The following is a 15,243-nucleotide window of genomic DNA, read 5'->3' as shown; positions in this document are numbered from 1 at the left end:
CAGTCACCCGTGGTGTTACTGATGCAACTCTATCTTAAGCTACAGCTTTACCTTCTCTCACACTACAAAAATCTGCTAATGCTTATCAGCTTCCTTTGTCATTTCAGTCCTTGGTTTGTCTGAGTTTTATCAGGCTCAGAAGTGATGATTACTTTCCAACAGAGTGAACCTGAAGCCTTGGCTACCTTTAAACCTTACCAGATTTCTTGAGATTTATTATTATCACAAGTATTTTACAAATTTAAATTACCTATTTCCTGTCTTGCCTTACCACAGTATTTTTTTCACAGTAGTGCTAGTAAAAAAAAAAAAAGGCAACAAAAAACAAAACAAAACAAAAAAACTACAACAAAAAAACAAACCACCAAAACATCTTGATTTTAAAAAGCCAGGATTCAGAGTAATATGAACTCTGTGATTGTGGGATAAAATAGCTACTTAAAACTGTATGCACTTCTGTATTAGGGAACAAACTAGAAACTTCATCTTTCTGCTGGGCCATAACATCCACAGCCTTACTTTCTTAAAAATAGAACTTAAAAAAAAAAGTCACCAAATTCCAAGGAACAAAATTTTGTCTATATTAACATTTTATCTTGCACAAATGTATATTTCAGCAGTTATGAAAACGAGACAGCTGACAGTTGACTACTATATGTGAACAGATGCTATGAAAGCTTCCTTTTAAATAGTTCTGTCAATGCAATGTCAATTCTAGAAGTGACACCACTGCTGTTCCAGTACATGATCCTGCAAACTCTTATTCACTCAGGGAGTCCTGATTTCCATAGAACATTCACACTATAAGAGCCTGAAAGGTCAGGTCCTTAATCGTGGAGCTCTCCTTAACAATGACTGACAAATATTTAACAAAGTTTTTAGTGGTGCTGAACACCCGACTTTAGAGCAATGACATTTCTAGTCAGTGGTACTCGCCTAGACGGTACATACATTTTCTTTTAGAAGTTACACGAAGCATATTAAATATTCTTGAGAAACCGTTAAAGGAGCAAAAGTGTAAAGATAAAAAACGTCATGCGAAACCGAGCTTGCAGTATTGAGCAGAACTTTGAAAAATTAATCTTGATACATTTCCCAGTTTCTTTCCAGCAGATGCATTCTGTGTGAGCCCACCCACACCCCCCGAGAGATGCCTCGGCCAGGAGTGCTCAGGACCCATCCAGCAGCCCTGCCTCAGGAACCAGCACACCTGGGTGGTTTGTCAGATCACCTTGAATAAATCCATCCAAGAACTAAGCGAGAACCATACCCACCTTACAAGACTGTATAAGAGAAGTCCAATATGAGAAAGAGCCTGTTAGGAGCTTCAGAAGAGAATTAAAACCCACTAACAACAAAAAAAATCATTTAAAAATGATCAACCTGAACTGTAAATTATGACTTTCTGATGACTTCTCTTGGACGCCAGATTCAGCCTTTCTGTTCTGTTCAACTGCTGCGTCCTTGGCCATCAGAGCAGTTCGTTAACACACTCCGTGACCCCCCTACACTCCCAAGCACAGCTATCAAACAGCCAGAAACTGCTGGTTTGCTCAGCAAACAAGACCCTTTGATAGGTGCCAGCGAGGAATGGTTACAAAATTACTCCCCCCATTCCCCCCCACATACACTAGCACTCCCAGCAAATTTTAAAAAAAAAGAAGCTTTCTGGGAATGGACTTGACTATCAGAACAACAAAATAGATGAAAAGAAGTGAAACTGGAGAAGAATGTGATTACTTACAAAATGTAATATAGAACAGGCATATTAAAAGACGTTAACACTAGCAGGACCTAAATCCATGCTGAGCCACATAAACTAGAAATAAACAAAAAGCGCTTTGCTACGCTTTTAAGACTTCAAAGGTAGCTCTGAGTAAGCCCCAGGAGTTAAGGACCTGCATTTGTATCAGGCAGCCACAAGTATAAGCTGACAGCATTTCTGGAAATGTAAAAATATGCTGAAATCATGTTAGGATTGTATCCTTACCTACAGCTGGAAAACATACTCTTTTTAAATGGAAGCTGTCATCAGTCGTGTGAAACACACCTTAGTTCAGTTCTTACAGAAGGGAGCAGATGGTGAAATACTCCATTTTAAGGAGAAGAAAGATTTTTCACGATGGCCCATGCTTCCAAGGAGATGTTGGCAGCCACAGGGAGACTGCCCAACACATCCCTGCTCACACCCAACGCTTAACCCTGTTAGATGTGTCCACAGAAAGCCACACCACCAAACGTCCTCTCCATCCCTACCCTAGCACAACGTGCCCTTCTAAGGAACAAAACCCATCGCTCTGCCACCGCTGACAGCCATCTCCAGCACGTACACTGTGACTCGGCACACAGGCAAGGGCACACGTTCAAGGGGCCTGCTGCATACATCTGCCATGAGAGACGAGGAGCTCGGTCCCTGCATGTAGGGATTGCATCGCTGCATGTGAACGCTCGGCACACCGTCACTTCTCACTTCCAAATGTCAAGCCAAGCTGTTCTAAGGGGACACCTCATAGTGAGATGGCCAAAGGAGGTGCTTGTGCAGTTACACTGACCTACGGTGACAGGTTTATTAAAGGGAAACTCAGTTCTGCAATAAAAAGGGTATTGAAGAACAGCTATTTTGTTGTAAAAAGGAACTGAAGCTTGATCCAATCTGACCCAGCTTCACTCTGCAAATTAACGATGCCTACAACAATCTTCAGAATCAGTAGATATCCCTTCCCCTCTGACGTAAGTCAAAATTGGACAGATGATGTAATTCCTTTGCAGGCCACAGAGGGTATTTAAGCCAGTTTCGGGGTTTGCCTAGAAATGATCTCCTAAATGACTTCATCTGAGGAACACTTCAATTCACAAAGAGGTGTCCACAAAAAAACAGTGTTTAGATACACAACAGCAATAAAACAGCTACCCCAGAATACAGCGAGCTGTAAAATGCCCACACACAACCCAGCACAAACCTACAGCAGCTTTCACTGGGACTTCAGCTAGCAGGTTTACACTTTCGCATATCAACAGCAAGGAAAGAGCACGCAGAAAGCTGCAGGAGCTCTGCCAACTATCAGTCATCTGCTTCATTGTAAATTTATTTGCTGGAACCTGTAACTGCACCTCTCTGCAGCCTCTCCTGTCCCTCCAGATGGGTCAGGGAGCTCCAGGGGAAGGCAGCTCACAGAGCTGTAACTGCTCTGCAGCCGGGACTAGCTCAGACCACTCAACCCTAACACTTTCCTACCTCCATCCCAGTTGCAGCAGCCAAAGGGAATGAAGCGACCGATTTCTTCAACTGCCCTCCCCGTCACTAAGACTTCCTTTCAGTCTTAGATTAGCTCTGGGTATTAACTATCTTGCTGCAGAGACAAGCTTTGAGTACCTTTTACCACAGCACACACTAATGAAGTCTCCATGTCCCATACCTGTATTTGCAGCAAAGAGTGCACCATGAAGAACCAAAACACCCCAGTCTGCCTGGTGCCTTGCAAAAACCTAACACTAGTGCATTTGGGATAAAATAAGCTCTTTTTTTTTCAAGAGAAAGCATTCTGTGTGAGCCAAAGGAAGGAACAGGCTTCCCACAAAAAATAACAGGCCTGAGTAAAAGCCCCCCAGCAACAAACCACCCTAAACCTGTAGAGTTGAGCGCAGCTCTTCCATGCCTGCAGCATCACAGCTCTTTAGGGTTAGTTTGAACTGAAAACAAATCTGGAGTAATAACTAAACCTGAAAGCTTCCTCAAGGGAGCAATTCAGCAGCAAGCACCGGGCAAGGGCACGCAGGCACAACCACCAAACACAGACCAGAGCAAATGCACTTGAACCCCACGACAGCTCCGCGCAGAGGGCAATGAAAGCCGTAGTTTCACAGGCTCTTGGCAGCGCACGGAGCAGCTCTGCCTGCCCTCCTCTCTGCTGGCATCAGGAATCTCATCCAGCAGCTGACCCCAAACAAAACCAGCCTGGTGCAGAAACAGCTGGTTTTAATCCAATTCAGTTCTTCAATTTGTTTGTCACATGGCCCACAAACAGTTGTTTGAGTATAAGGGAAGGGAGTGAATACACAAGACCTCTTCTTCAGCAGCTATAGCACTTTTAGGGGTTTACACAGCTGCAACCCAAAACAGAGGTCTGACACTGGAGACGAGTCTGATGTCACAGAGAAAGGGCTAAGATTGGTTTGGGAAGGCATCAAATCAGGCTTCTCATCATCACAAACAGGCTTGAAAAATTTAACATGAATCATCATTCCTTTTTCCACAGCAAACACCCAAGGAAAGGTGCCATCTGTATCTTTCTATGCTGTTGGAGCCACTTAGCTCACCAAGCCATGAGTATCCATGCTAGATACTCTCAGAGCATCTAATATTGTGACAAAACAGGACTTGTGTACTCATATTTATCAGATTGAGACCTCTGCTGCAAAACTCTTATTGAACTCCTCCGATACACTTTGGAGCAAAAACCTGAAATGCCAACAGATCCCAATGCACCAGGCTCTGCCAGACCCAGGTTTTGAAATGAGCAGGACCTTGCTGTTCATAACCCAAGGCCAGGCATGACCCGGGAATTCCAGTTCAACCAGTTCCACCCTTTCTGCCCCTCATTCCTCCTATTTTCTGTTTGGAACAACAGCTACAAAACCCGACCCCAGTCTACCCAGGAATAAACAATTCATTGTAAACCCATGCAATGGAAAGCCACCTGCTCCCCCACACAATTAAAAGCATTTCCAAACTCCAGCTCTCCCTCAGCCAGCGCAGACAGATGGACACAACAGGCACGCACGGCACAGAAAGCCCGCTCCGCTTCCAGAAAAGCCTTTGTACCGCAGCGGTCCGAGACACAAAGCCTAATGGCAGAGTCTGCCTCCACAAGAACTGTTTTGTTAAGGGATCACAACATAAAGAAGCAATCCTCCAGCCCACAAAACCAGCTCAAACTCACAGGCAGGCCAATTAAACTTCCAATCGGCTAAAACACACACACGCTCTGACTTCTGGGGACTGTCTCTCTCAGCTGGCAGATCGGGCCCTGCAATCTAGCTGACATACTACCTGCCCCGGGTGTCCCCACATAGTAACTGTGACTAAATTTAAAGTGCAATGGCTCAGTCACCACCACAGACAGCAACAGATTTTCACTTTCTTGCACACCCTCCTCCCATTCAATACCATGTTACAGGAAGGAAATAACCCCTTTGCAGAGGAAGTGATAGATAGCCCTGAGGGCAGACAATAAAAAGCTGAAATGGGAGTCAGATCTGCCCTGCTCAGTCCCACAGGAACTGCCCCCAACAACGTAATCCCTCCAGTCTGCAGGTAGTTAGGCTAGACCTGGATTCCCAGTAGGAACAGGGCTGCACTAGGCAAAAGGAGCTCCTGGCCACCAGAGACTGGCCACTCTTCAAACAGATACTGGCTGCTGCCTTTGCCAAGACACAAAATCGGTGCAAGAGGCCGCTCCTGTAGTGCTCTGCAGCACACACCAAGTACAATAAACACCAGAGACTGAAATCTCCTTCCCTTCTCCCCTGCTTGTGGTCTCTACGCGCTGCTCAGCAGATCAGGCCATCAGCAGCACACTTCCATTTGAAACGCTGGCTCTTGACAGGACTGGATTCCTGGCGTGGTTAATCATTTCCCCAGCAGATCTGAGGCAGATCTGCCACTCCACAGCTCCCCGGCCCTGCATCCAGGCACAGCCCTCATCCATCCCCAGCGCTGCCCTGGGTGCCACCCTCCCTCTCTGCACCCCGGGGAATAATTTGGGAGCGTGGTGCTGTGCAGCTCACCTTGCCTGAGCACCAACCAACTCTTCCAGCCCCCTCAAGCACTCTGCGAGCTCTATCCACATGACCCATCCTATCAGCACTGCTCAGAAATGGTTTCTGTTAACTTTTGGCTTTCAACTCAGATTTCTTTGAAGACAAATGTTAATATGCTTTTAAAAAAAGGTTCACTGATCCAAAACCAAAGACTCGTCACTCTTATGAATCACAGAACGTTATTATTTCTCCTGCTCGTCAAAACAGAAATGTCTCACCTTGCAAAACAATTGCTGTGGTTGCCCAGGCTCACAAAAAAAATCTATCCCATCTGTTAAAAAGCTGAGTGCACTGAATGAAACTATTTGACAAGCACTCTGATAAAAGACTGCAAACATTTCACCCCGCAATGGCTACTTCAAACACAAACAGCAATCGCAAGGCAGCTCAGTATCAGGCAGCAGAAATGCAGCTTTCGAGCAAGTAATTCTTTTTGAAGACAGAGCCTATGGGGAATTTAAGACTCAAGCCTGTAACTGTGAGAAAGCTCCATAAATGCAGGTTTAGAAGATCTCATGTCACAAGTACTACAGTCAGAAAACAAGGACCAAACTGTTTCTGCCTTCAATGCTGTAACAGAAAAGGCAAACAATCCGGGACCTCAGCTTCACCTGCAACGTCTCTGTGTAGAAGGAAAAGCTTCTCCGATCTCCTACTGCCAAGAGACAGGACACCTACAATAACAACACAGGAGCTCACCACCATGGAGGGTGAGACACTAATGTCGCTGATGGAGCCGAGCCGCACGCTGGCATGTGCCACCCAGCTCCTCCTGCACCACATTCCCAACTGCATTACCGGCCGTTCTTAAACAGCAGTTTATCCCCAACCTTGGGGACACAGGCAAAAGTCAGCCTGCTGCTGGTGAACCCAGCACACAGCAAGTTAAGCGCAATGATTTTTAACCAGCGTCTCCCTGACAGCCTGTTGGCAATGGACACATTCTCCTTCTGTTTAATGCAGATACAAATCCATTCCCAGCAGATTCCCATTTCAACTGCCCTCGTTTTCAGTGGCAAGTCACATGCCATATCAGAACCAGAATTTTGGACGAGAAAGCTTTATTTTCTTTCAAAGCGGTCATGCTCAAAAGGGGTGCAAGGATGAACAAGGACGATCGACGCAGGCAAACAACAGCACAAGGCATCACACTTTCTGGAGAGCTATCACTAACACCTACTTCAGTCGAGGCTTTGTTGAAGCCCCGCTCAGTAGCGGCATGGTCGGCCATCCCAGAAGTGCTGCCCACGGAGGACCCATTCCGCTAACACACCTCTCCAGGATCTGTGTTGTGCTCCAAGTTCAAGAATGCACCATATTTTTACAGGACGCTAGAGCAAGACGACATGTGGCTTTAAATACACAGAGAAACACCATCCACCGCATTATCTTGATTATGCAAATCAAAACCCTTGCTACTGGCATTAAGAATGAAGGCTCAAATAGCTTCCTGCAGCAAAGTCACCTTGAAAATACCTAAGAATTGGAGCTTTCAGTAAGACAGGACTAAACTGCAGCTGTAAAGAGCGTCCCAGTAAGTTATGAGACAACAGATAATGTCAAACCCTGAGGGAACAATTTGTAGAGAGCACAAGAGGACTCACCTGCCAGTACATACATACGATCTGGTAGTTCTACTATCTTAAGTGATAATCAAAAGGTAGTAAGCTAAACATCTCGCACCAACATAAGGAATCTCACTATTTCATTTACATAACGAATCTTACTATTTGCATTTACTTAGCAATGCAGCCACACAGCACGGTACAAACCTTAAGAAATGCTCCTGCCAATTATTAAAAAAGCTGGAGTTGTTTCAGTACTCATTATACGCACCACAAACTCAGAATATCCTTCAACATTGGTCCCCTATAAAAATGACTCTGATCAGCAGAACACATTAATGAATCGGCCACGATATCCACGAAAACACCCGCAATGAACTGAAAGTGAACTCCACCCTCTTGTTAAAGATTTAACTGCTATAGAAACTATGATTAAATATACAGACCATGAATCAGCTGCCTGAAATGAAGGTACACCTCGGCAACCATGGAAGTGCCCAGCACTAGCAGGCAGACTGACACTTCGGACACCAAAAACAACCCCCCGGCATCCCAAAACTGCAGCACCATGCAGTCGAGCAGCTTTAAGACACTTCACAGTTCCCATGAACAACCTTTCTTACCTTTGGGGTTGCTCGGTTTAGGGCCTTTCTATTTTTTGGCAGTGCTCAAAGCTGCGTGCACTCATTACAGGAACAGAGCAAACAGCTTCCAAATCCATTTTGACACAACTGGATAAAGCACCTAAAACCAAACCCCAGATGCCTCTGGACCAGATGTGTGTCTCTGCACAGCGTTTCCAATCAAGCTTGCAGAAAAGCTGGAGGAAGATGGCAGGGATTACCAGCAGTTCCCCAGTCTAGGGTCTGAACAAAGTGGATTTAAAAGAGGTTTAATTTTCCCGGAGACTAATGCTCTCAAATCAGAATAAATCCTCCAAAAGAAGAGATTATCCATAAATTTACTAGTTAAAAATGTTAATATATCCAGTGTTTATGCAAGGACTGCTGCTCTCTCCATGCGAGAGCATCACCTATACAATTTTATATTAAAGGAGAAACAGATTTCTGCTAGTTTATCCCCCTGCCTCCTTTTCCACACCGAAACGTAGCACAGCAGCTTTATAAATACCACTTTCCAAGACCAGCAGTAATTTACTGAAGAATCAAGGCAAACTTGTTCCTATTACACTAGGAAAGCTCTGAAAAATCCTCCCCTGCAAAGGAACTTCACACAGAAAACAAGATCCACAGGCAGAAAAGCCCAGTGTGAAACCTGGAAAAACATTCCAATAAAGCAAATGCAGAGCTAAAACTTCAAATTACATGTTCACAAAATACAGAACACGGTGCAAATTAAGAAATTACTTGAACCCTGCTGATTCAGCCAGAGCACAACAGCAATGCCCATCCGCATCGCTAGACTTACCCAACACATACCTGCTATTCAGACAAATGTTTCCTCCTGTTATTCATATTCTATTTACTAAAGGCCCCATCTACACACTGTACAACACGTATGATGGGACCCAGACCAGTATAACCTGGCTCCTAATTACAGCCCTTAAGGCTGAGATGCATTAATAGATCCCTCTAGCTATGAACACGAGTATGACTACACCCTGACTAAATACATGTAATATTAGAGAGGATAGACAGAGGGATGGAACAGGTACAGGAAAAAGTGACTTGCCTGACATCAAACAACACAGCAGCAACACAGCTGGGAGCTAAATCAGGCCTCCTGTCCAGCCAAGCATCCTTATTTTCCCTGTACTCAGCCCAGTTGATAGGTAGACAGAACCCAGTCATTAGAATATAAATTGAAGGCTTCATTTTGAAGCTAAAAACAGATGAGAAGTAGTACTAATGAATGTAATCACTAGTGTCAAATGGAGTTTGGAGGCCCAGCAGTCTCGCAGCACTTCTTTCATTCTTCTTTCCAAGCCTGATGTGTTCACACAGGTTTCTGCATGCCTAATGCTGGTGACCAGACTGCACGCCCCACAAAGTGCTCAAGACACCTCAGCCTGCTTAATAAATTAATCTTGATACATTTCCCAGTTTCTTTCCAGCAGATGCATTCTGTGTGAGCCCACCCACACCCCCCGAGAAGCTGGGTACTTTCCTAATGCTCCCAAAACCCAACTTTGATGGGTGAGGTACAGAAGGAGTCAGCCTGAACTCAGCTATCAGCACCAGCGTGAGCAGCCCATGCACGAGCAAAGTTTTCCAGCCCAGGAGCTTCCCTCCCTGCAAACCCTATTTCTCTTCATATTCAGAAAAAAAAATCCAGTATTTATAAGACAAGTGAAGCAGAACCCTAACAACGGCAAAAAACACTTCTTGTAATGTTAGGTGTCAGGTTGAGTTGGCAGGTATGAATTTTCCTCAAGTCTCCCCGCTCTGACAGTGCTGGCCCTCTATTAACTGTCTTCACTTTCTTCTGAACAGGTAACAGAAAAGCCAGATGGCCTAAAGCCATAGCTAATTTCGAAACTGCTGTAAAATAGCACAAGCCAAGAGGGGCTGACAGCACTCGTTTGACAATTCCACCCAAAGGCTGATATTACTCTAAAAAGGCACAGCTGAGCCAAGAGAAATCGTGTTTAAACATGCCTGCAATCTCTCTTTTATTCCTGTTGATAATTGTGGGACTGTATGTTAAAATTGATTTGGAAGTACAAGATCAAAGATTCTATGACCTTGCTCACCTCTGACCCTGATCCACAGCCAGGAGGAACAGGATACAGATCAAGTTAGGAGAAGGATATAAGCACTAATTTAACTCTCAGCACAAGGTAAACGAAGCTTCAGTGACCCTACAGGGAAGATGCCAATTCTCGCTTGCTACTAATCAAAAAAAAAAAAAAAATTCAAAAAATGTAAGTGGAAGAGACTTTGCTTCTAATTATTTGTTCTCACTTTTGGCATCACATAAACACCCTTTACAGGGGAACAAACCCAAAGGGACTTAACAGCCCTTTTCCTACTTTTCTCATTTCCCACCTAGCAGTAAATTATACCTGGTTTGCAAAAGACAGACTAGACTTAATATCCCCAACAATAAAAGACCAACCTTGCTGGCACAAATCAGACAGCCTATCACTTATTTCAGTAATTATCTCCTCCTTCTCCGTCCCAGCTGATAAAGATAACATGAGCAGCACAAGGTCACTGCATACAGGAGCACAGATCAGTAACTGAAATTCCATGGGTCCATCCAGATTTCCATTGTCAATATTGCAGCAGAGCAGCTTTTAAAAAAAAAAAAATGCATTTCCACAGAAGTTGAGGAGCCTGTTCAGCCGGCAGAGACTGGTCCAAACCCTCTTGACCCTGCTTCTATCCCTGTGTAAACCCACTGAAGCCTCTCCTGCACTAGGATACAAAGGCTTGCTGGTAATAGCAGTACCTGCAAACCTGCTTCCTGCAGATCCTGGCAGCACACCAAAACTGCAAAAACTTCTAGACAGCTCTGGAGCTGACAGTAATCAATAACATACCACCACCAGCACTTTCATGCATCTGCAGGGGAGCTCTTGCCAAGGCAGAAATAATATTGACAGAAATCACACTTCCAGCAGGCACTGCTAGAACAGTCGATTACCCCAGACCTATACCAGCAAATTTAGTCCGTGACATAAACATCACTGATTTGACTTTAAGTAGGAGACAAGAATTAGACAAGAGAACACAACCTTCAAAGGCATGTGAGTACGGCAAATGCCAAGTTCCCTTAAAATTGGCTTAGACAGTTACACGCTTTGTTCAAAGCTCAAATTCTCTGAAGGCGAATATCTCTGGCTTTTCCCCCATCCATAAGGGCTTCTGGAAACTTCACCTCCACGAGCACAATCTCTGCAAACCCACTGAGACATGGCTTGTGATCCTAAGCTCCTACCTGAAGGCCGTGTCTAGCAATAACCTTTTTTTTTTTTTTTTTTTGGCTAAGACTCCCTCTGCACCAAGGTGTTTAGAACACCGGGAGCCCTGAGCACACCCTGGTGCTAAACACTGTGCAGACACCAAACAAGATAGTGCCTCTCAGACTTTGGTCCAAGTTTACAAATCAAGGCTTCTCAGTAGGACCCAGGCCAAATTTTTCTTGCCTGCACCCTTAAAAGCTGTCTTTAGGTGAGAAAAGTAGGCACAGAGATTCACCCCTCCTGCAGACAAGTGTAAAACAATGAAGGAAGCCCAAAAGGGGCTGCCTCCAGTTTAAAATCAACGTTGGTTGATTTTCGACCACTAAATCTATAGCAACACATCTCCAATTAAGGGGTTCACTTCTGTGGATCAGTTAACTAAAGGAAAACCCCTGGCTGCTACTACCTGACCTGTCCACAAAGAGGTTCATAATCGTAGCTTTCTGGAGCCGGCAAAGTGAAAAGGTTCAAAACCTCTCGTTTAAGTGCATTAGACTTTTCCAAAGTCCAACGAGCTTTACCAAAATCTGTTTCAAAAGGCACACAGCTGGAGTAGACTAGGAGCTTAGTGCAGGACCTAGAGAAGTGCCAGGCTTGCACAAACTGACCTCATCAGTATGCACCTTATTTTGCCCCATGACATTCAGCAGACATGGTTAATTAGTTCGTGATAATGCACTGCCCATCACGACTTCTGAACTTAGCTGTGCAGCTGGTAGGTAAGCAATTCTTAACTGTGTTTTGTAATCAGCATGCCAAAAGCACAAATACAAAAGAATAAAGTTAACAATCTGTTTACCCATTCCCCCCTCCTCCATTGCTGCTGCTAGCCAACGGCTTGGGGAGGGAGGAAAAATATCTATTTCCAGGATTCAGCAGAGAGAAATCATTTGGACTGCTCTCAATTTTCATATCTTTGCCACCGGTTCTTCATGTTATTTCACACAATTCTTTCAGTTATGAGATGAAGCCTGTTCCTTTGACTAACAGCATTAAAAGCCTCTCTCTGGAGATAATTAGTCCTCCCTCCCCCATCTCTTCCTCAGTGCAACGTGGAAAGAGCATACAGTCATCAGTAAACAAAGAAATTCAAACAGTGTGACAACCAGGCTTGTAGCTGGGGAGGAAAGCTGCCTCTCACCTCCGTATCTCAGCACAGCTGATAATCAAAAACAAGTCGGCACCACAAGCAACAGAAAGAACAACATGAGAACAGGGTCTATAGATAAAGGGCTTCGTCATTTAGAAATCAGGAAAACAGCAATTCCTCATTTGCAAGGAGCATAAATACCAGTGCATAATTAGTCATCGCTAGAGGTTTTGCATGGTCACCTTCCAACCCCGAAAGATTTACCCAAGTCATTTAAAGCTAGCAGGTAAGAGCCAGAATCAGGAAATCTGCAGTCTTTTACCTAAAATCCCAAGCCTGTCACTCAGCCATCAGCAAATCACACCAACCTCCACACCTCAGTTCCTTACGAGATACAAAAAGTCCTCCGGGGTAGAGAAAAATTAAGGACAGTCACCATTTGGAAAGCACTTTGAGACCCTCAGCTGAAGATTCACAAAATTCTGTATATCTATAAGCCGACTCCTCACCTGGAATCTGCCCTTGGATTTGGGGGCACAGTTTGGAAGGAGTTAAAACCCCCCAGGCAGAGCCAGGCAAGGGTATGACTGCTGGCTGCTGCGCTCACTGCCTGACTAATGCGTGACCCCACTGCGCAGAAAAAACTGGAAATAGTTATCACCGCAGCATTGACAAGTCAGCAAGAGCTACTAATTAAATGATAAAAATAGATCTCTGAAAGGGCTTTTTTTCCCTCAACACAAAGCCGAGGCCTAACACTGCCGCTGTCACACATCCATTAGTTTTCCAGGGCACTCCAAACCCGCCAGCAAAAAAAAAAAAAGTTCTCACACTCACAAAAACCCTTCATGCAGCATTTGTACGCAGAAAACTCCCAACTAAACAAAATTCGGGAACCAATTCTGAATGACATGAAGCATCTCTTCACTATGCACACTCCACTCCCACCTTTAATGGAAGCAGGAACAAGATGACATCTTTGCCCCCAACAGCTGTACCAGCTTCCTCACACTCTCTGTAGCCGAAAGTTCTGGTTTTGCCTGAAAAATGAACATGTTTTGAGGTGACCCTGATGACCCCAAGGATATCTGCAGCTTGCTTCGTGCGTGACACCACTTAGACCAGTGACAGAAAACTAGTATCAGTGCAGCTTCCATCACTGAGTTTTGCTTTAAGCACCTCCCCCCCGCCAGACACAGGTTTTGTACCCTTGTAACTGAATATTCATCATCAACTAATAGACCTGCAGGAACCGCAGTGTCAGCGATTTTAATACATATAATGCCCCAACACATGCCAAACACAATGAAATTTGATCAAAATAGAAGCCATTTGTTTAAATACAAGCGATTTGGCTCTCAAAACTGTCATCAAATTAAACTGGAAATCAAATTAACCAGTGATTGAATGAAGTAGAAGGCTGTATAATCACAGATTACTGATCCAGCAGCATGAAAACAAGGATGCAATCACATTCCCCTTGTTTGTGGCAGCCTCTCTGCGCTGCCCCATACTCCCCCAACAGGACTCCCCCTCCCCATCTTCCAGGATTTGAAGATGTTCTGTGCCTCAGACACAGCTCATCCAGCCATTTCTTGGTAGTCCAGAAGGGAAATGTTCCTTACAAAAACACTCTTTGAGATATTACCCAGTAACAAAGCCACCCCGGTGAAGTACAAGCTGACACACTTGAAACCACAGTAATTTAGGACAGACCAGCGCTGTCATTTCCAGCACTGCTAGGAAGAACAAGTTTAAACCTTCCCTGAACGAGAAGAGGGTTTGTTACCACCATCCAAGGTATTAACCCTAACTCTGTGCCAATCAGATTCCCTCAGAAGTGGCCTCATTCGGGCTTTATTTCACCCTCTTTTTCGCACTCTCGTTTCAAAAGGAATTTAAACTCTGTAAAGGTACAATTTTAGATCTTATCTGCTCTTAAAAGTAATTCGGATCCATTTGAACTGTATGCTTGAAGAGCAACAGATATTTACACTGAAATCATAGCAGGCAGAGGAATTTAATTACACTCCCGTGCAACTTCTACAACACTTTTACATCAAGCTAATTCACCTGATCCTTTACCCACCAAGAGCAGACCACAGGAAGCTCATCGTTCCCCTTCTCTTGCGAGCAAACCCGATTCTGCTCAGGACTTGCTGATGTTCATATTTTTCAGAGGCGAGCTTCAAGTTTAAAACTCACTCCTATACAATTCAAGGTTTCTTTACAGGTTAGAGGAGTGACCACAAACACTCCCCCTTCTCTTTCTAAGCTTGTGGAAGCCCCATTTAAACATCCTAACATTTGAGAAGAGCTTTTTACTTCATTTCAGCCTCGATTAAGCACCTTCTCACATCACTCTGTTTTTTTAGTACCTTCAGCCCCAAAAAGGGGCACTAAGGCCTCACCTACCTTCACCTGGACAAACACAACCCAGCGCAAGGCAAAGAGGTAAATAATTCATCTGCACGCAAACAGAAGGAAAGAACAATTAAACGAGAAAGCACAGCGGGGACGTTTCAAATTTCACCCAACATTAAGACAAGAGATCAAACAAAGAAATACCAAAGGGGCTGCCTCAGAAAGAAATTACAGAAAGGTGAAAGCGCTCCCACAGAAAGCAACAGGACGGCAACACAGATGAAAAAGCAGGTTTTACTTTTAGTCACAGCCCAAGCGCTTCGGAGGACAGCGGTGCCCAGAACTGGAGCTCCGGCCGGCGCGTCTGGGTTGAAACTGGGTTTATAACACGAGCCTGACCCGTGAGCCGGCTCCCGGCCGGGTCTCCCCCCCGGCCCCCAGCGAGCCCCCGGCCGCGGGAGGCCCGGCCCGGCCCG

General features: G+C 44.8%; 1 protein-coding gene across 5 annotated transcripts in view; it reads right to left on the bottom strand.

Moving 5' to 3' along the window:
* Positions 1 to 14,918, bottom strand: part of PHACTR4 (phosphatase and actin regulator 4) — a 69,173-nt gene extending 54,255 nt beyond the window's left edge. For 2 of the 5 annotated variants that reach the window (XM_026863449.1, XM_026863447.1), the window contains exons 1-2: positions 14,819 to 14,885; positions 13,352 to 13,443 (exon numbers count right to left, since the gene is read on the bottom strand). The gene's annotated coding sequence lies outside the window, so the exon portion shown is untranslated. Of the gene's footprint in view, positions 1 to 8,008; positions 8,066 to 13,351; positions 13,444 to 14,818 lie in introns of those variants that run through there. The other 3 variants (XM_026863446.1, XM_026863450.1, XM_026863448.1) reach the window with 3 other exon arrangements.
* Positions 14,919 to 15,243: the final 325 nt, after the last annotated feature.

This window comes from Athene cunicularia, assembly GCF_003259725.1.
Source record: "Athene cunicularia isolate RWA chromosome 23 unlocalized genomic scaffold, athCun1 chr23_part2, whole genome shotgun sequence".
Lineage (NCBI taxonomy): Eukaryota > Metazoa > Chordata > Aves > Strigiformes > Strigidae > Athene > Athene cunicularia.
This window is presented reverse-complemented; position numbering and strand designations above follow the sequence as displayed.